Source organism: Mus caroli, unplaced genomic scaffold (assembly GCF_978045245.1).
Source record: "Mus caroli unplaced genomic scaffold, Mus_caroli_1 scaffold_18, whole genome shotgun sequence".
Taxonomy (NCBI): Eukaryota; Metazoa; Chordata; class Mammalia; order Rodentia; family Muridae; genus Mus; species Mus caroli.
The window spans coordinates 3,107,498-3,129,160 of NW_028227273.1; the positions used below are offsets into that span (position 1 = coordinate 3,107,498).

Sequence of the window (21,663 nt, forward strand, 5' to 3'; positions counted from 1 at the left end):
ACTCAAGATGTTAGACTCCAGAAAACCAAACAACCCCATTAAAAATTGGGGTACAGAGATAGCAAATAATTCTCAACTGAACATTAAGGAATGGCTGAGAAGCACCTAAAAATGTTCAACATCCTTAATCATCAGGGAAATGCAAATCAAAGTAACCATGAGATTCCACCTCACACCAGTCAGAATGGTTAAGATTAAATACTAAGATAACAGCAGATGCTGAGGAGGATATAGAGAAAGAGGAACACTCTTCCATTGCTGGTGGGATTGTAAGCTGGTACAACCACTCTGAAAATCAGTTTGACGGTTCCTCAGAAAACTGGACATAGTACTACTGGAATATCCAATAATACCACTCCTAAGCATATACCCAGAAAACGCTCCAAGTTGTTATAAGGACATATGGTCCACTATGTTCATAGCAGCCATTTTTATAATAGCCAGAAGCTGGAAAGAACCCAGATGTCATGAAACTCCAGAAGAAGGAAGAACAAAGTGTGGCTACTTCGACCCTTCCTAGAAGGTGGAACAAAATACCCACTGAAAGAGTTACAGAGACCAAGTTCAGAGCAGAGACTGAAGGAATGACTATCCAGGGACTGCCCCACCTGGGGATCCATCCCATAAACAAAGAGCAAACCCAGACACTATTGCAGATGCCAACAAGAGCTAGCTCAAAGGAGCCTGATAAAGCTGTCTCCTGAGAGACTCTGCCAGTGCCTGACAAATACAGAAGTGGATACTTACAGCCATCTATTGCATGAAGCACAGTGTCCTCAATGAAGGAGCTAGAGAAAGTACCCAAGGAGCTGAAGGGGTCTGCAGCCCCATAGGATGAACAACAATATGAACTAACCAGTACCCCCAGAGAACCCTGGGACTAAACCACATAGTAGGACTCATGGCTCTAGCTACATATGTAGCAGAGGATGGCCCAGTCAGTGGTCAATGGGAGGAGAGGCCCTTGGTCCTGTGAAGGTCCTGTGCCCCAGTGTAGGGGAATGCCATTACCAGGAAGCTGGAGTGGGTGGGTTGGGGAGAAGGGGGAGGGCAGAAAGGGATAGGGGATTTTCGGGGGGACTAGGAAAGTAGAAAACATTTGGAATGTAAATAAAGAAAATATCTAATAAAAAGAAAAAGATAAAAAAGAATCAGTAAGAGTATTGTATACTAAATTCTTAACTATTGACCCATTCCACTTTGAGATCAAAACAGTAATTCTTCAAGGTTTAAGAAAAATAGATTTTAGGAAAGAGATTCCTTTAAATCACTAAATACATCATTTCTGTCATTAAGAGAAATAACTTACTAGTGTATGCAATGGTGTCAGCATTTAGAAGCTGATTATGGGATGGATCCCTGGATACGGCAGTCTCTAGATGGTCCATCCTTTCATCACAGCTCCAAACTTTGTCTCTGTAACTCCTTCCATGGGTGTTTTGTTCCTAATTCTAAGAAGGGGCACAGTGTCCACACTTTGGTCTTCATTCTTCTTGAGTTTCATGCGTTTAGCAAATTGTATCTTATATCTTGGGTATCCTAAGTTTTGGGCTAATATCCACTTATCAGTGAATACATATTGTGTGAGTTCCTTTGTCATTGTGTTACCTCACTCAAGATGATGCCCTCCAGGTCCATCCATTTGGCTAGGAATTTCATAAATTCATTCTTTTTAATAGCTGAGTAGTACTCCATTGTGTAAATGTACCATAATTTCTGTATCCATTCTTCTGTTGAGGGACATCTGGGTTCTTTCCAGCTTCTGGCTATTATAAATAGGGCTGCTATGAACATAGTGGAGCATGTGTCCTTCTTACCTGTTGGGACATCTTATGGATATATGCCCAGGAGAGGTATTGCTGGATCCTCCGGTAGTACTATGTCCAATTTTCTGAGGAACCGCCAGACTGATTTCCAGAGTGGTTGTACAAGCTTGCAATCCCACCAACAATGGAGGAGTGTTCCTCTTTCTCCACATCCTCCCAGCATCTGCTGTCACCTGAATTTTTGATCTTAGCCATTCTGACTGGTGTGAGGTGGAATCTCAGGGTTGTTTTGATTTGCATTTCCCTGATGATTAAGGATGTTGAACATTTTTTCAGGTGCTTCTCTGCCATTCGGTATTCCTCAGGTGAGAATTCTTTGTTCAGTTCTGAGCCCCATTTTTTAATGGGTTTATTTGACTTTCTGGAGTCCACCTTCTTGAGTTCTTTATATATATCAAATATAGCTGTCTCTTGTGAGACTATGCCGGGGCCTAGCAAACACAGGAGTGGATGCTCACAGTCAGCTATTGGATGTATCACAGGGCTCCCAATGGAGAAGCTAGAGAAAGTACCCAAGGAGCTAAAGGGATCTGCAACCCTATAGTTGGAACAACATGATGAACTAACCAGTATCCCGGAGCTCTTGTCTCTAGCTGCATATGTATCGAAAGATGGCCTAGTCGGCCATCACTGGAAAGAGAGGCCCATTGGACTTGCAAACTTTATATGCCCCAATATAGGGGAATGCCAGGGCCAAAAGAATGGGAATGGGTGGGTAGGGAAGTGAGGGGCGCTATGGGGGACTTTTGGGATAGCATTGGAAATGTAATTGAGGAAAATATGTAATAAAAAATATTAAAAATTAAAAAAAAGAGAAATAACTTACACTTTTTTCTGCAATAATTTATTCTAATGAAGTAATCATCTAATTCCTAATCAACACTTCATGTACAAGAGTAATGAAGTTTATCAGTAAGCATTCTTTGTTTAAGTTATTTGTCTCTAAAATATATCAAGGTAGCCTTTAAAGACTCCGGGAGTGGCAGCTTACTTATCTTTTCCTTCAATAGTTTCTGAGGTGGCTACTCACGCTTTATGGCTTTACTGTGATCTTTCTTTTCTTCTTTGCTGTCTTCTATTTTTTCATCCTCTTTGCTGTCTAGAGACTGAGGGACTAGCTGGATACCCACAAAAACATAACTATTAATTATGTTTAATTATATTTCTTTTCCTCTTGGTTGGAGCCTTTTGTGAAATCCCCTTAGCCTGCATCTCATCATTTATAAAGTTTCTAAGTGTATGTTAAATGTAAATATGAGCCAAGTCTTGGAGATTTCTGATAGAACACTGGGGGTGGGGGGGAGCCCCATGATAATGATGTGCAGTTATCATTCTTACTAGGGTCGTACTAGTAGTTCAAAGGAAACCACGAGGATAATTTTACTTTCCCAAGTGTTTTGTCCAGTCCACACAATCAACTGAACCTCCATAGGCATGATCAATATGTCCCCAACTTTGAGTAAAGATCTTCATGTAGTTTTCGTGATCTTTCTGGACTCCAACTCCACAGTAAATTCGACCATACTGATGACTGTCAGAAGCTATCTGAAGGCAATTACCCACCACAAATGCAGTTTCACAGAATTCAAATCTTGGCAGTAGCTTTCTTTTTAGGTGCATGTTGGATTATTTTCATCTTCAGATGGACAATTTCATTCACAACAGGGACCTTGCCCATGTACTTCTTTTGAAAAGCAGCTAGGAGATCAGGTTGACCTAGCCTTGCCCTGTAACTTCCCTCTTACACAGATAGTCTAGGTCTAGGAGCTGATTAGGAAAGCTATCACTATTTTTGATGAAGCTCTCCAGTTTTTCTTTGGCATACTCCACCACATCTGAATAAAGTTCAATCCCACGATTTATTCCCAAAGGACCATTGTACTAAAATATCCGGTTCCATTTTCCAGGTTAAGAAAAGCTAATCTTGGTTGAAATTTAAAAACTTTCATAATTTCAGAATAAATGCAAGGTGCTAACAAGTGTGTGTTTCAGTGCTTCCAGGCTGTCTTTGTAAGCATTGTCTCTGTATCCTTCCAGATTGTAATCTCCTCGGTCAATGGCTCTGAAGGCTTGCTCTACTCTTTCAGATCTGATGTTCTGAGCTTCTTTAAGGTTATCAATCAAGTTATCTTGCCTAGCACTCACAGCTCCTCCCTTGACAGTATTCAAATAAAATCATAAATTAAACTGTAATGAATTAGTAGAAATGGCTTCCAATAATGTGTAATTGTTCTTTTTAATATTGAATTTGATTTCCAAAAATAAATTAAACCGAAGACGCAGAAGATTCTCATACAGAGGCAGCTTCTGCTCCTTCTCAGAAGCCCTGTCTGTCCTAGCTCCCTTGTCAGGAAGTAGGAGCCCTACAGGCCAAATTAGGGGCAGAAGCTGGATGGAGCAGAGACTGCCAACTAGCCTGTTGCAGAGTCCACCAGCACTGACGCGAGAGGGCAGAGCCTGACATGCAACCAAGCCACTCTTCTTATTCGTTAACTCCACATACAAAACTTGATTCCTTTTAAGTATTTTAAAGAATTCTCTCCTCCATTTATTTTGTCTGTTTTTTTTCTTTTAATCATAATTCATACTTTCGTTGAATTGTTACAAATTCAGACAAACCTTAAATGATGAATGAGAGTATATTATAAATATCTTTATTTTTCATGAAACATAAATAATATTTTAACAGTTTAAACTTTTGCATTTAATTATACAATGCTAGTATTACTAAATGATTCATTGTAAAATTAATTTTAGGTTACACAAAATACCAGTTAAAATAAATTCTGAAAGTGTAAATATTCTGTTAAATTTAAATACAATTTGTTTCATTTCTTTGTGTAGTAGACTTTAAAATTTGTTGAATTTGTAAAAGAAAAAATATGAAATTGAGAACCAAATCAACTTTTCATGGCATCTTCCAAATGACCACTTTGGAGATTTTATTTCCGCATGCTTATTTCACTTCATCTCTTTACCATTTTATTTTAACCCAATAAAGTCTAAAACTGTAGACTAACAACACCTGCTCCTCTTATCCTCATTTCAAAATGCCTATTTTGTCTTTACAGAATTAAAATATAGACATTCTGATTAGGAATCTCACTTATGTTGAAAGAAAGTTTACCACTCGGTCATGTTAACAATAGAATTTGTTATTTTTAATGTATTCTTGAAATTACATGTACCATATTGAGATCATATTTTTTTTTACCTTTCTCTAACCCTTCTCAGATACTCTACCCTCCCCATTCATCAAACCTCATGTTATTTTTCTTTATAAGGTAAAAACAACATCCCCCAACACATACACACAAAGTACAAGGCATCTTATTTGTATTGGATAGGTACTCCTGAGCTTCAGGCCAGAGAACCACAGAACTTTTAATCATGTTCATAAATGGCCAATAATTTTTGCATACATTTATCACATCAACATTTGAATACAGTTATCATGACCTCTGTGTTTTTGTACTTTTAAATAACTCATATTCAGTATGACCCATAACTGTCTTATTTGTCTTTGAAACTATAAATCTGTATATAAGTCTAAAAAAAACTGGAAAATGTTATGGAATGTGAATTGCAGCTTTGGTGTGCCCAGTTACATACACTTTTGTTTATAACTACACTACCAATATCATTAATCAAAGTCACAGATGCATTAATAGTGAATTCCTCAGTTTTGTGTGTTATTTTCCTGTGCAGTGAATTATTATTTTTTTATTGAGAACCCTGCCCATGTATAAGTAGAATATTTCTAACATGGTAGGTTTTATGCCTCACATATTTCTTTTCAAAGTAATTCCATTATGATTTCATATGATCCCTAAGTAAAATTGGAGCATTATTGGGTATGATGAAGTATAACATGATAAGTACACAGTGATATTTCTTTATGCTCTATGCTACCAATGCTCTTTTATTTTATCTGTGATCTATTTGTAGCCTCTTTCTATTTTTGATTGACAGAGGTTTGTTTGTTTGTTTGTTTATTGTTTTGTTGTTGTTGTTGTTGCACCTTCTTACTAAGGTTGTAGTCCATCATGTCTATACAGCTTTCCTGAACTCAGTGTAAAACGGAGGAGTCCCTTTTCTTAGTGGGGGTTCTTCTCTGCCTGATCAGGGGAACCCGACTACAGTCTTTTACCAAAGGAATGTCACATAGTCCTCGGCAAAATTATAGGTTAACTTCCTGCAATGCCTCCCAGTGAAAATAAGGTATCCTTAGAACCTTAAGCCTTGGCCAATGAAACTTCACCCTAAGAAGAACAACTTCCTACTCTCTAAGGGTCATATATGTTTATATCATATCTTGATTGATTCCAAATAAAGTGTATAAGCACAAGTTGTTTCATTGAATATTGCCTAAGAGAGCTGTTTCATTGAATGGTATCTAAAAAGCTGTTATACTGAAGAGCTGTAACAATGAAATCTTCTGAGAAGATGCCTAACTCCCCCGACATTCTCTGCAGGTCAGGAATCCGGAACCCAGCTCCACCCTATTCTTCCCTACCTGGTTTACAACAGTACCTGCAAACCCAAGAGATGAAGGGAAAAAAAAATGAAACCCGCAGTTTTTTACCTTATTTATTTGTAAACTCCATTATTTTAAACCATGATGTTTTAATACAGTAGTTCTACTTTTTGTACCATGCAGTGTACACAAATATTTACTGGTTGTATAGAGAAAACCAGGAATACATACAAAACAACTGTAATTACTTCCTTTTAGAATAACCATAAAATATTAAAATAAACCATTGCAGATAATTATTACTATGAGGAACTCCATAAAACAATAAACATGCACAAAAATGTAATAGTGTGGAGCTTAGAGCCTTACTGGCAAAGACTGAACAATCTCAGACACTTGATCTTATTATATTAATTAGAATAATTGTATGTTAATTACAATTTAATGTCAGAGTTTTCAAGTATCCCTTCAATAGACACTTACATTGAATTTTGTTGACCAGAAAAATGAGTACTTTTACATAGAGAAACAGGGACCCTGAGACGGTACCAAGAATACATTAATTGCTGAACATGTTCATGGTCCTTGCTTCTACCCTTAGCATGGAGAAGAGAAACCAGAGTGTCTCATAGCTATTTTATATAATCTACAATTTAATTCTATGGCCTAGAATATTTCTTTTATTTAAAAAAATCCCTTTATTCATAGAATAAACATTTTGTTTAGTATTTCTAGCTTTTCAAACTTAAGGTTTTATATATTTTTAAATATTTTTACTTCCCTCGTTTTTTGATTTATTTCTTTATTTTATGTATAATGGTATACTGTAGCTCATCTCCAGGCTGTAGCTGTCTATAGATACACCAGAAGAGGGCATCAGATCCCATTACAGATGGTTGTGAGCCACCATGTAGTTGCTGGGAATTGAACTCGGAGCCTTTCCAAGAGCAATCAGTACTCTTGACTGCCAAGCCATCTCTCCAGTCCTGTTTCCTCTGTTTTATTGAGTAAATTTTTTCATACAATAAACTCTAGTTATTTCTAACTTTAATATCATCAAATGATTCCATAGATCTTTTTTTTGTTTAAGTTTTTATCAATTGATTCTTCAATCAACAATGCTTCATAAATCAAAATTGAATTTTATTCCAAGTTATTAATGTTTAAAATATGGTATGACAAATTAAAGATGTTTCAGTAGAGGTGTATATGGCTAAGTTATATGTTTGGCGTAAGAATTAAATAAATCTTAATAAAAATGGATTGACCAAGAAAATGCTTTTTAAGACAGCCACTCAAAGTCCATTTGCACACACAAGATGTAATGGAACATGTATTAAAATTTTACTTTTTAAAGGTCGTATACTAGAAAATAGTTTTGCTTTTCCTAAATATTTTTCAGACTGTACATACATTAAAGTCCTTGAGGAAATTAACTTTCAGTATTCTATTATTTCCTTTAGTTAGCAATAATATGTCATATTACCTTTGTAGTCTTCTAATCCATTAAATTCATTAAGAGTATCAATTTATTTGTTAATATAAATGCTTGAAGATAAAATTAATTTATAGCTATCTCCTAGATCTTCGAAATACTAATATTTAAATCTTTGACAGGATAGTCAGTGCAACCATATTATTTTTGTTCAAATCATGGGTATGCTTAAATGTATTGTTATTATTATTGTTATTAATATTACTATTATTAAGTTGCAAGAGAATTTGTAAAATTAGTTTATTCTATATCAGATCGGATGATTGGCCTGAAAAAATTGTTTGCATTGAAATATTGATATCTCAGGTACATGAAAAGCTAAGCTTTTCCCAAACAGACCACATTTAAAAACTAAGCACTGTGTTCAAATGAGCTGTGAGGATTCATGTCGGTCAGCTGTCCTTTAGGATCTTTGTGTTTAATCAACATTTCACAAAGTTCTAACTCACCTCCTATGAATGATAAGAATATTGATATTCCCTTGTTCTCTCTCTCTCTCTCTCTCTCTCTCTCTCTCTCTCTCTCTCTCTCTCTCTCTCTCTTCCTATCTCCCTCTCTCACCTACATTTTTTATCTGTATCTCTCTTCCTATCTCCCTCTCTTACCTACATTTTGTATCTATATGTGTGTGCATGCACTAGGAACTGGTGGTTTAATCCAGGGTTTTGTAAATGAAGGGCAAATGAATTACCACTGAGCTACATCCCCAGTCTCCTCATATTCATATTATTATACTATAAAACAGCATTAATTATTTCCAAAAATACTTGTTACTTTTCTTTATTTTTTTTCAGGTACTTATTTGTCCGAGAAACTATTAGGTAATTTGAATACTTCTAAACAATACAGTCATTCAAATGTATAAAGATGGTTCTAATTTTCTGCTGGGCTTTCTGTTTTTGCTGGAAAACTGAATGAGATTATCCAGTTTTTGTCTAAAAAACTGTTTTGTTTGTTTACTAATACTCATAGCACATTGGAATGATTACATTTAGTGAAAATGAGAGGATTCTGATATGTATGTAAGGGAGTTCCCAAATTTATTCATTTCAACCACTAGTGTATTAAAAGGATATAAGTACAACATGTGTATGCATGCACTTGTGTATGACTGCAATGCAGTCTATATTAATTTGTTTAATACAAACAGAAAAGTATCTCAGGTTATACATGACAAAAATAGAAAGCAAAATATTTAACCCAGTATGTTTCATTGACTATAAAAAATTAGTGTAGTTCATGCCAAAGTAAGCTAACAATATTAAATATTCTTTAAAAGAATTAAAAGGTTACCACACAGGCAAGTGAAGTGATCATTTTTATAATTTTACTTTCATCTTATAGATGTAAATACTTATTCCTACTTCAGGATGATATGTAATTTATGAACTATTCCTACTGTGACATGAAAATAGCAGAGGTATTTTATAAAGTTGAATATTTATATTGTTTGATTGACTTTAATTGTGTGAGGACAGCTACAGCACTGAGACATCAAGTGAACCTGATGTTGGAGCAAATTCAATTGGATGAGATTTGTCCAGATGCAGATTCACAGCCTCAGCAGCTGTGGGCTCATTGGACATATTGCTTATCTACTTTAAAATAATCAAACTCCAAGCCTTATGTTCATAAATTAATTATACTGGAAACTCTTAGAAAAGGCAAAGCAAGAACTTGAGAAAAATAAGATTAATCTAACTATGTATCAAACAATTACATTTCCAAGGAATTGGAAGATATTTACATGGCATTTATATAATACAAATATCATCATTAATTAGTTAGTGAATCCCATTCAAAAGCATCCATTTGTGTCATTCTGGCTCTTCTCCTTTTAATGATGAACTCATAAAGGTTGAATGCTGCAAGTTTTATATATCCATGAAATAAAAAGACATTCTTTAATTCCACTGGACAGAGATATGTTCAAATGCTTGCAAAAAAATGTGAATTTGGGAAAGAAATTGTTAAAAAAGCATTATGAAGGTGGTAGGACTTATTTATAAATATTTGAGTCAGAGAGGATTGAGGTCAACAGTAATGAGAAAGAGAAGCCATAAGGGTATGCTAGAAAATTATAGTTCTAATAGACAGTGATAATTATATTGAGGGATTCCTAGCCAAGGTGCATTCTGGAGGGAAGCAGGCTTGACACCATTTAATTGAAGAATGAGCTGAAGGTGAAACATAGTGTCACAGAGTGGCTAAAGGAGGACGTCTTCATCCAATTCATCTTCTTATATAAAAAATTCACGAGCCTGACAACCTTGCAGATTTGAAACATGTTTACTCAGTGGAATGTTTCCAGTCTTTTTGTTAACACACTTGAGGCTTGTATAGTATGATTAGACATTGATCAGGATGAAGCTTTTTAACATATCTGTGAGAAACTCCATTTAATTCCTTTAAGTCTTCTTTCCTTTATTCCCCTCTAAAGTGACATCAGGAAATTTCGCACAAATCCCTGAGGAACAGGGAATGAGAAGAATACAGATCTGGTTCTTAGTTATGGGTGGGTGGACAATGATATCTTATTTCTTTCATTGCTTGGATGGTACTCAGTCTTAAGTGCTGAGACCTGACTAAAGAATCAACTGCAATATCATCTGGGCCTTTTGTTGCCCATTATTACTCAATGAATTTTCAGCAAAGTTAATTAGAACTTACTGTGAGTCAGGAAACTTGCACCAAGGACATATCTCAGGCAATATCTTCAAGGTGTCCCTATAATAATTTCAATTCCAGTGTTTGATAGAAATTTTCATTTTGACACGTATCCAAACTCTTAGAGCTTCTCACATGATACCTTAAAAGCCAGCGAACTGCTCTCAGTTAACCTTGGCTGCCCTATATTATGTAGATATTTCAAAGCCTTTCTCCCACAAGGTACAGTCTTATGGTCCAGTGGAGTAAGGGAAGGATGGGAGAACATTAAAAGAAAGCATACTGATGCTTTGAATACCATTTTAGCAATAGTGTGCTTAAGTTAAAGTTAGAAATTTAATGCATCAGACAGGACTGCAAAGTTTATAGTTATTTTTTCAAAGAAAATATTTTTTAAATGTTTAATTAAACAAATGAGCAAAAATGGTTTCTCAGATTCTTGTCTTTCGAGAGCTATATGGAGTAGGAAGGTGTTCATAGAACTCTGAGAGAGATGAGGGACTTTTGGAATTACATGGTGAGTAAGCATTGATCATGAAAATATTCAAGAAATTCAGTATTACAAATTTCAGAGAATGGCATTATATGGAAAAGATCATTCATCCACTCATGCTAGTTTATAAGCTTAGGTCGAGATGGATGAAGTTGGTTTCTTTCTGGTGTTCTTCCCTGATAAATGAATTTAAGGCATTGTCTCAATTGATGTCATCAGCTTTGATTGTATATCTGCCAAAAACTCTAAAACTCCTCTGCCACCTGCCTCCACCAGTTTCCTAAAAGCTAATTTCAATGCTGTTCCTATTCCCTTACACTTTCAACTGTTTCTTCTTGCACTAGAATTTAATATTTTTCTATGATTTCACTGAAGACATAGAAAAATAGAGAATTCTCTTTTTCTTCTAATTGATACTGCCTGCAATCTGATTTGCATATTTAAGCATAGACACAAGATCATGCTAGTTTTTAAGTACCTTGCCATAACAAATATGGTATAATTTAATTCTCTCCATAGTTAAGAAGACCAAACAAGGTCTCTGTAAGAAGACTGGGAAGATGGCAAATGCTTACATTCAATACCTGTTTGTATATACCCTAGCCTTGAACTGAAAAGGCCAAGTGCATTAATACATGCTTATCATTACAATATTATGGCAAGCAAGGACATGAGGTTAACTGGAGATTACTACTGATCTAGTCTAGCCTAGTTGAATGATGCTGATCTTTGGGTACATCTAGGTTCTTGCTCCAGATTCTCAATAACCTAAGCTTTTGTGCTTCTTCCAAACAAGTGAGCACGTTACTGTGATATGTGCTTAAACTCACTCATCTTTCTAGCTGTAATACATTTCTTATTGAAAGTTCAAATAGTTTTCACAGATGACTTTCTTGACTTTAAAGTGTTTCTGCCTGCATCTCTCTGTTTCTAATAACACCTAATTTGTTAGTGCCACTACTGCAAGCTGGTAGACCACTATATAATCTATAAAAAATGTCTGAGAAACATTGCTGTTGTTTCTTCATAAATATTAAAATCAAGGAATTTTTACTGAGACAATTTTCTCCTTACAAGTAATTTAAATGAAATTAGAAATAATAGAAACAACATAACATAGGTAAAGCTTTCAAGAAATGTAATTTGTCAGTTTTAGTGGTTACTTGTAACTGAGTGGCTTAAGCGAACCACGTGTTTTAGATATAGTAAGACAGAAAAACAAAAAACAAAAATGTTGTGATGTCTATGTGCTTGAATGAGATTTTTAAGTAATTTGTAGCCGTAAAGTTGCAACCATTTTGCAATGATTACCCCTTGTTCATTTTAGCTGAACAAGTACTTCTGTGTTCCTAGAGCCAGCAGGCTGCCCCTCATCAGATGATGTATAATCTCATCATATCCTTATCTACAAGGGAGCTATTTATAAGAAAAAGGCAAATTAAAATGGAAAACATTAAAGGAGAATGTTTTGTTGTTGTTGTTGTTTTATTTTTTCATTTACTTACTCACACACAGTGGTGACTTTAGGAATCCATTTAGAGCCAAGCAGAGAACTGTGTTCATAATCAAAGGACAGACCAATGGGGTTTCTATTGATTTCAGGTCAATCTACCACAGTCAGGAATCTCCCCCCTATATAATTTTGGTATATCGGCTTCCTGTAGAAAACAAGTGTTGATGAAATAATATGGTGAAAGTGATAAGAAAAGAGAGATAATAAAATGTTCAAAGCTGAGGGGTCCACTGTAAAGTCACTTCAAACTCAGATGAAACTCCAGGTAAGTCTCTTTTGTCCTATCTACTATCATGCTGAAAATTAGGCAGAAAAGGACTGTCTTCAGAACAGCTATGGTTTGAATCAATTCTTCATATAAAAAAATCTAGCTAGACACAGTCTTAGATGCACATAATTCAAGCCTGAAAAATGGTTTTGATGTCAATTGTTTCTTGAAAAGACCGTGTTTCAAATGACTGTAATTTAACTGTCCATTCACTGTTCAACTACTGCAAATCAATTGTAGATCTTTCTAATTTACTATAAATGTCATTATCCAAATCAATCTTACTCACATTCACAACAGCTCCCACTGGCTACATGAATCCTGGTCATGGAATAATAAGGATTATTTTGTCCATTTGTTTTTGTTTTGTTTTCAGGTGCCATGTTGGCTTTCTAAAGCTTTATTGTTCTCTCCAAAACAAAATCTAACATCTTTAAAATGCATAAAGGACTCACACTGTTCTTAATTTATAATGTAATTTCAGACTAGCATGGACACAGTTGATTCTGGCTAGGAATATTTTGCAGAGCCCTGTGATGTGGACTAATTAGCATATTGCTTACACCTGTGGGAAAATAAACCCACATTTCTGTAGCTAATAAGAAAATTAAATGTTAAATTGAGACTGCACAGAGTGAGCTTTTTCAGTTGTGCTTTCCACATTTAATCCTACTTATTTTCATGAAGATTATCTTGTATTGTGTGAGTCAGGTTTTCCTTGAAAGTTTACAGCTGTCAGTCTCTACAACACAGAAGCAGGGGGAAATTGCAGCCTCTTGTCTATGGAAATTTGGCCTGTAAGCCATTGCAAAACTATAGACAATTACACTGTAGCTATTTTCTAGCCTTAAGAAATGATTTCTTAGGAGTAAGGAGAATATCTTAACTTTTTGCTATTACAAGGTTTCATCATGACTTTCCATATTATGTATTTTTGAAAGAATCATATGTTTGTGATGAAGCAATACTGTGGAGAATGTTAGATCATTTTTTGAATGTGTATCTTATGTTAACAGACCACCTGCTGCTCAACAGCTGTGTGAGCTTGAGGAGACTCCACAGCTTGACTGGCCCCATTTGCACAATGAAGTCAATGAGATTAACAGTAGGTATTAGCACAATGAGGAAGAAGTGCAAATAAATGCACTTGGTAGCTTTTAAAAGTTTCCCTGAGTGACTGAATAACACAAAGCAGATGTGCACTAGAGGCAGCTCACCATTTTTGGTCTGTTAAGCTTATGACAAACACATACTTATTTTTAACAGTTCACCTATAGTCTGTCTTTACAGGGCAAAAATACAGTCCTCTTTCATCAATGGTTTTCATGGATATATATTAGATGCAATTTCTTTCCAGATAATATATCCTCATAGCAATAGGGTATATCTAGATGAGAAATAAACTAAGGTAATAAATTTGTTATTAGTTAGTATACTTAGTGACTGAAAGTGATCAGAGAAGCAACAACTTCTCAGAGCAAGTACATGGTTTCAAATGAGAAAACCACATACAGATGTAAAGGGAATCAACACTAAAAACATGCTTACAAATTTGTAGAAAGATAGAAAGTTTCAGTATGACTGTTATTTGTGGTCTCTTAAGCAGGAATGTAATCTTCTTTCAACAAACCCAAGAGAAGGTAGCCACACAAACATATTCCATCTATAAAAACAAAAATAACAAGAAGGAACAATCACTTTTCCTTAATATCTCTAATATCAGTGGTCTCAATTCCCCAATTTAAAAAAAAAAAAAAAAAAAAACACAGACTAACAGACTGCATAGGTAAACTGTACCTAGCATTTTGCTGCAAAGAGGAAACACACCTCAGTGACTAAGACAGACACTACTTCATAGTAAAACGTGGGGAAAAAATTGCCAAGTAAATGCTCCCAAGAAACAAGCATCAGTAGCGATTCTAATATTGAATAAAATTGACTTTCAACCAAAATTATCAAAAATAATAAGGAAAAACACTACATACTCATCAAAGGAAAAAATCTACCAAGATGAACTCTCAATTCTGAAGATCTTTGCTCCAAATGCAAGGGCATTCATAAAAGAAACTTTACTAAAGCTCAAAACATGCATTGCACCTCACACAAGAATAATAGGAAACTTCAACACCCAACTCTTATCAATCAACAGGTCATGGAAACAGAAACTAAACAAAGACACAGTGAAACTAACAGAAGTTATGAACCAAATGAATTTAACAAAATAAATCTATAGAACATTTCATCCTAAAACAAAAGAATATACCTTCTTCTCAGCACCTCCTGGTACCTTCTCCAAAATTGACCAAATAATCAGTCACAAAACAGACCTCAACAGATACAAGAAGATTCACATAATCCCATACCTCCTAACAGATCACTATAGATTAAAGGTGGTCTTCAATAGCAACAAAAACAACAAAAATCACGCATACACATGGAAGTTGAGCAACACTCTACTCAACGATAAATTGGTCAAGGAAGAAATAAAAAAATAAAGCCTTTTTATAATTTAATGAAAATGAAGGTACAACATACCCAAACTTATGGGACACAATGAAAGCACTGCTAAAAGGAAAATTCATAACTCTGGATGCCTCCAAAGGATACTGGAGAAAACATAGTATTAGCAGCTTAACAGCACACCTGAAAGCTCTGGAACCAAAAGAAGCAAATACAATCCAGAGGAGTAGAGGGCAGGAAATAATCAAACTCAGGGCTGAAATCAACCAAGTAAAACAAATAAACAAACAAACAAAAAGTATACAGAGAATCAACCAAACCAGGAGCTAGTTCTTTGAGAAAATCAACAAGACAGATAAACCCTTAGCCAGACTGACCAGAGAGCACAGTGACTGTATCCAAATCAACAAAATCAGAACTAAAAAGGGAGATATAACAACAGAAACTGAGAAAATTCAAAAAATCATCAGATCTTAATACAAAAGCTTATACTCAACACAATTTGAAAATCTGGATGAAATGGTCAATTTTCTATATAGATATAAAATACCAAAGTTAAATCAGGATCAGATAAACAATCTAAACAGTCCCATAACTCCTAAAGAAATAGAAGCAGTCAGTAAAACATCCCAAACAACAAACAAACAAACAAACAAACAAACAAACAGGACCAGATGGGTTTAGTGCAGATTTCTATCAGACCTTCAATTAAGACCTAATACCAATACTCTCTAAACTATACCACAAAGTAGAAACAGAAGGAACACTACCTATTTCGTTCTAAGAAGCCACAGTTACACTGATACCAAAACATCACAAAGACCCAACAAAGAAAGAGAACTTCACACCAATTTCCCTTATGAATATTGGTGCAAAAATACTCAATAAAATTCCCACAAACTGAATTCAAGTACACATCAAAATGATGGTTTACCACAATCAAGTAGGCTTCATCCCAGGGATGAAAGGATGGAAATTGATCAAAATAATCTACTACAAAAACAAACTCAAAGAAAAATAAAATACATTATCATTTTGTTAGATGGTGAAGAAGCATTTGATGAAACCCAACATCCATTCAATTTAAGCCCCATATCTAAACACAGTAAAAGCAATATATAGCAAACCATTTGCCAACATCAAACTAAATGGAGAGGAAATAAAAGCAATCCCAATTAAATCAGCGACTAGACAAGGCTTATCTTTTTTTTTCTTTTTTTTTATTAGATATTTTCTTTATATACATTCCAAATGCTATCACGAAAGTTCCCTATACCCTCCCGCCATCCTGCTCCCCTACCCATCCATTCCTGCTTCTTGGCCCTGGCGTTCCCCTGTACTAGGGCATATAAAGTTTGCAATATCAAGGGGCCTCTCTTCCCAGTGATGGCCAACTAGGCCATCTTCTGCTATATATGCAGCTAGAGACACAGCTCTGGGGATACTGGTTCCTTCATATTGTTGTTCTACCTATAGGGTTGCAGACCCCTTCAAGCTCCTTGGGTGCTTTCTCTAGCTTCTCCATTGGGGGCCCTGTGTTCCATCTTATAACTGACTATGAGCATCCACTACTGTATTTGCCAGGCATTGGCATAGCCTCATACGAGACAGCTATAACAGGGTCCCTTCAGCAAAATCTTTCTGGCATATGCAATAGAGTCTGGGTTTGGTGACTGATTATGGGATGGATCCTCAGGTGGGGTAGTCTCTGGATAGTCCATCCTTTTGCCTTAGCTCCAAACTTTGTCTCTGTAACTCCTTTCATGGGTATTTTGTTCCCTATTCTAAGGAGGAATGAAGTATCCCCCATTGGTCTTCTCTCTTTTTGATTTTCATGTGTTTTGCAAATTGTATCTTGGGGGGTTCTATGTTTCTGGGCTAATATCCACTTATCAGTGAGTGCATAACATCCAGGAAATCCAGGACACAATGAAAAGACCAAACCTACGGATAATAGGAGTAGATGAGAATGAAGATTTTCAACTTAAAGGGCCAGAAATTATCTTCAACAAAATTCTAGAAGAAAACTTCCCAAACCTAAAGAAAGAGATGCCCATGAACATACAAGAAGCCTACAGAACTCCAAATAGACTGGACCAGAAAAGTAATTCCTCCTGACACATAATAATCAGAATGACGACGCTTATCTTTCAATCCCTATCTATTAAGTATAGTACTTGAAGTTCTTGCTAGAGCACTTCAATATTAGACAACAAAAGGAGGTCAAATGGATACAAAATGGAAAGAAAGAAGTCAAAATATTACTATTTACAGATGATATGATAGTATACTTAAGTGACCCCAAAAACTCCACCAGAGAACTCCTACAGCTGATAAACAACTTCAGTAAATTGGCCGGATATAAAATTAACTCAAACATATCCATAGCCTTCTTATACTCAAAGGAAAAACAGACTGAGAAAGAAATTAGGAAAACAACACCCTTCACAATAGTTACAAACAATATAAAGTACCTTGGTGTGACTCTAACCAAACAAGTGAAAAATCTGTATGACAAGAACTTCAAGTCTCTGAAGACAGAAATCGAAGAAAACCTCAGAAGGTAGAAAGATTTCCCATGGTCATGGATTGGCAGGATTCATATACTAAAAATGGCCATCTTGGCAAAAGCAGTCTACAGATTCAGTGAAATCTCCATCAAAATTCCAACTCAATTATTTAAAGAGTTAGAAAGAGCAATTCTCAAATTCATTTGAAATAAAAAAACAAAAAACAAACAAACAAACCCAGGATAGGGAAAACTATTCTCAACAACAAAAGAACAACTGCGGGAATCAATATCCCTGACCTCAAGCTGTTCAACAGTGCAAACGTGATAAAAACTGTATTGGTACAGTGACAGGCAGGTAGATTAATGGAGTAAAACTGGAGTTCCAGAAATGAACCCACACACCTAAGGTCACTTGATCTTTGACAAAGGAGCTAAAAACCATCCAGTGGGAAAAAAGACAGCATTTTCAACAAATGGTCCTGGCTTAACTGGTGGTAAACAACTGGAAGAATGCAAATTGATCCATTCTTATCTCCCTGTACAAAGCTAAGTCCAAGTGGATCAAAGACCTCCGCATAAAACCAAATACACTAAATCTAATAGAAGAGAAAGTGTGGAATTGTCTCAAACACATGGGCACAGGGGAAAATTACCTGAACAGAACATCAATGACTTATGCTTTAAGATCAAGAATCAATAAATGGGAGCTCATAAAACTACAAAGCTTCTGTAAGGCAAAGGACACTGTCAATAGGACAAACTGGCAACCATCAGACTGAGAAAAGATCTTTACCAACCCTACAGCTGATAAAGGAATAATATTCAATACACATAAAGAACTCAAGAAATTAGTTTCCAGAGAACCAAGTAACCATATTAAAAACTGGGGAACAGAGGTAAACAAAAAACTCTCAACTGAGGAAACTGGAAGGTCTGAGAGGCACCTAAAGAAATGTTCAACATCCTTAGTCATCAGGGAAATGCAAACCAAAACAACCCTGATATTCTACCTCATAACAGTCAGAATGGCTAAAATCAAAAAGTCAGGTGACAGCAGGTGCTGCCAAGGATGTGGAGAAAGAGGAAACTTCCTCCATTACTGGAGGGATTACAAGCTTGTACAACCACTCTGGTAATCAATTTGGCAGTTCTCAGAAAATTGGACATATTAATACCTGAGGACCCAGCTATATAACTCCTGGATATATCCCCAGTTGTTATTCCAACATATAGTAAGGGCACATGCTCCTCTATGTTCATAGCAGCCATATTTATAATAGTCAGAAGCTAGAAAGAACCCAGATGTCCCTCAACCAAGGAAGGGATACACAAGATGTGCTACCTTTACACAATGGAATACTACTTAGCTATTAAAAATGACTTCCTGAAATAAGCAGGGAAATGGATAGAACTTGAAAATATCATTCTGAGTGAGTTAACTCAGTCACAAAAGAACAAACACTATATATACTCACTGACAATTGGATATTAACTCAAAAGTTTGGAATGCCCAAGATTCAATTCACACACTATAGGAAGCATAAGAAGAAGGAAGACCAAAATATGGATGTTTCTCTGCTTTTTAGAAGGATGAACAGAATACTTACAAGAGGAAATATGTAGACAACGTGTGGAGCAGAGGCTGAAGGTCAGGCTATCCAGAGACTGCACCACTTGGGGAATCATCCCATATACAGTAACCAAACCCAGACGTTATTGTGAATGCCAGTAAGTGCTTGCTGGTGGAAGCCTGATATGACTGTCTCCTGAGATGCTCTGCCAGAGACTGACAAAAACAGATATAGAAGCTCACAGGCAACCATTGGACTGGGCTTGGGGTTTCCAGATGGAAGAATTGGAGAAGGGATTGAAGGATCTGAGAGGGGTTGCAGTCCCTTTAGGGAGCAACAGTGCCAACAAGGCAGACGCCCCCTCCCCTCCCCCCCGAGCTCCCAGAGACTAGACCCCCAACCAAAAAATACACATGGTCTGACCCTTGGTGCCGGCCATATATGTGGCTGAGTATGGTCTTGTTGGGCATCAGTGGGAGGAGAGGTCCTTGGACCTGAGGGTTTTTTGATGTCCCAGTATAGGAGAATGCCAAGGCTAGAGGAAGGGATTGGGTGGGTGGGTGTGGGAGCACCCTCATAGAGGTATGGGGAAGAAGGATGGGATAAGGTGTTTCTGAAGGGAGGACCTGGAAAGGGGAGAACATTTGAAATGTAAATAAAGAAAATGTCCAATAAAAAAGGTCACAGCAATCTATATTACTGTACAGCTTGAATCAATTATGATTAGAAGGTGAATGGATTTTTAGAAACTTTTTCATAAACCCTCTTTATAAAAAAAAAGAGTGGTAATCAGTTCATTAAAACTTTTCTTCTACATTAGCTTTTATTCTTTCCATACAGATCATTCAGTTGCAATAAAATTTCAATCAATTCTAGGAACATTTTATTACTTTCAAATCTGATAGGTAAAACCAACATGTTTTGAATGTAGCCGTCTGAAAGTGATCTCAGTGTGTTCAGGGTTCTAAAAGTAATCTTTTCTAACTTCCATATCTATAAACTGAGTTTCTGGCTACAGTGATCCTTAGATGTAGAGTCAAGGGAATCTTTCTGAGAGGGTAAAAACCTCAAACACCTGGATTCCTCTCTCATCTATCATCAGTTGGCATCAATGAATCTGGGAATGTAAACTTGTCATAAATCAGAGCGGGTGCTGGGAGAAGAACCACAATTTGCCAACCATAGATTAAATTTATCAATTGAGATGTCATAATTTAAATATCTTAACATATTATAACATTTCTAAAATAGGACTCAGCATAATACACTCATCTGTTAGCATATGTCTATGTCTGACCCACCACATACAAAAATTGAGAACTTGTGTGGGTAGTCTGTGCAGTCTACAATTTAAATTTTATGGAGAAACTCCAGAAAAAGGTTTTATGAAAATTACAACCAATAGGATACAAATAGCCTTCACTACAATACAATAGCTTTTGTAAATTAAGTTTGAAATATGTCCCACATGAACAAGTTTCTATAGACTCTTGATGTTCCATGGTGGGTAGAGTCTATTGGCAGCGGTAGCTATAACTAGGCATAGAAATTGAAGATACATTGTTCCTTTCTGCTAGCTGCTACTTTATACTTCCTGACTTCCATAAAGTGAATAGCTGACTTCTGGCATTAGTTTCTAAACCATGATATTCTGCTTAAGCACATGAGACTAAGCATGGACACTAAGAGCCAATTGAATTGTTTCTTCCTTATGTTATTTCTGACAGGTACTTTGGTTAAAACTTCTCAAAAATAACTAAGAGAAGAATGAACAAGTTATGAACAATAACTAAGAATAGAAATACCACTTATTTCTGCCTTAGACCTTCATAGCCAGTTGTCTACTTGACAATGTACGCAACTCAGACATGTCATCATCCTCCCTACAATCCTTTTCCGAGAATTTTCTGCAGATTTTATGACCCTCCAACTTGCTTTACAGCCCGGAAGTCCAAGATCAATTTTCACTTCTTCCTATCCTCAACCATTTATTTTTCATAAGTAATAAATAAAATGGACTTTTTGCTTCACCCACTCTTCATTTTCATCTTCTCAGCTCTCAGAATAAATATGAGGCTGGGTAATTCATGAAGAACCGAAGTTGTATTCTGGTAATTCTAGATATTTGGGAACCAAGGACCATAACATCTCTCCAGTGGATCTTTATCCTCTGTTGAAATAACAGAGAGCATCACATCCTCAGGGAGGAGGAGAGAGATCCAGTCTTTTAAATAACCAGATTAACACACACACACACACACACACACACACACACACACACACACACACACACATGTGGCCTTATTAAATTTATTACCTTCTTGCTTTTTGTCACCTCTTCATCTTATGACAGTGGCATAACAATATCAATGTGGGTTTGG

The 21,663-nt window shown here is 36.0% G+C and overlaps 1 pseudogene; it reads right to left on the reverse strand.

The window, feature by feature from the left end:
- Nucleotides 1-2,758: 2,758 nt before the first annotated feature.
- LOC110312325 (protein-L-isoaspartate O-methyltransferase domain-containing protein 1-like) overlaps nucleotides 2,759-21,663 on the reverse strand; it is a 95,946-nt pseudogene continuing 77,041 nt past the window's right edge.